The following is a 1,322-nucleotide window of genomic DNA, read 5'->3' on the forward strand; positions in this document are numbered from 1 at the left end:
TTGTGCTGTGCCTGAAGACAAAAGGGAGAGCAACCTTTTGCTTGTTTATTTCCCTCTGGTTTTGAACCCCAGACCCAGACTCTTGTAGCACTGAATCATGGCAGGAGATAGGGAAGAGAGACACAAGATAAGAGCATGAACATTGCTAAATCCACCAAACCTCTGTAACACTTCCCTGGACTTCTCAGCCAGCATTTATTTGCAGGTTTATATTTGATTTGGGATAAAAATTTGAGTTAGGGGAGCTATTTCTCAATATAAAAATATCTAGGGAAGCCTAAGGAATTCAACTGTTTTCCTTTGTGGGCTGCTTAGTCCTACAAAAATATGCCCTAGGCCTTCAATCTTATCTGTCTAACTGGGAAAGAGAACTGGAAACAGGGAAAAGAAATGATCAGATGAAGCCCTTCTGCTTCATGTCATTTGGCACCCAGAAGGAGAGGAGGAGGCCGGGACTGCAATAGGGACTGTTGATATTGCTGCTTCTGTGTTTTCATCGTTGATCCTTTTGGTCAAGTCAGGTACACACAGGTACCAGTGTTGCGGCTATTCTCGTGACCTTTGAAAGACAGTTATATGTCCATCTCAAACTGAACATCATCCCCAACTGCATGATTCCAGCCATAGTTTTTCAAGTTGTTCAAATTGTTTGCTTCTACCTTCGGTTCTTTGATTAAGGTGCCGGGATTTATGACTCCTGTGATATTGGGCATATGGCAGGGTGGTGTCTGAGCCATGGGATAATTGTGACAATCCGACAGAATCTTTCAATCATAAATGATTCAGGTTGTGGGAGTGAAGAGCATCCCCCCAAGAGTGGTGAAATAGTCATGAAGTAGCTGCACAGCATCACTATTGGGCACCATGTGGGTAAGGAAGGCATGGGCTCTGGATGGGTTGGTGGTTGTTACTAGCAGGCAAGAACATGGCTTTAGGCACAAGCTCTTGGGCTTTGTACTGTGGGTGGGTGGTATATTACCTATGTTTTACACTCGATTTCGTTTGGTATAAATATTGCTTCCCTGGCTTTTGGTATTCATTTAGCCTTCATATGTCTTTTGATTTGTGCATTTAATCATTTAAATTTAAAGTAACTGTTGATATGTATTCATCATTTTATTAATCATGCTTTTGATTTTCTTTTTTCTTTTTAAAGAAGACCCTTTAATTAAAATTTTAAAAAAATCTTTTGTAATACTGCTTTGGTTGTTATCAACAGCGTTATCTTTTTCTTGGCTGGGGAGCTCTTTATCTGTCCTTTGATTCTAAATGATAGCTTGCTGGGTAGAGTAGTCTTGGTTGTAGGTCCTTGTTTTTCATCA

At 40.5% G+C, this 1,322-nt stretch overlaps 1 pseudogene; it reads right to left on the minus strand.

Moving 5' to 3' along the window:
• Positions 1 to 572: 572 nt before the first annotated feature.
• Positions 573 to 927, minus strand: LOC129079836 (eukaryotic translation initiation factor 4E-binding protein 2-like; annotated as a pseudogene).
• Positions 928 to 1,322: the final 395 nt, after the last annotated feature.

The sequence above is a fragment of the Pteronotus mesoamericanus genome, unplaced genomic scaffold, assembly GCF_021234165.1.
Source record: "Pteronotus mesoamericanus isolate MK-2021 breed Mesoamerican mustached bat unplaced genomic scaffold, CSHL_Meso_final contig_82, whole genome shotgun sequence".
In the NCBI taxonomy this organism is placed as follows: Eukaryota; Metazoa; Chordata; class Mammalia; order Chiroptera; family Mormoopidae; genus Pteronotus; species Pteronotus mesoamericanus.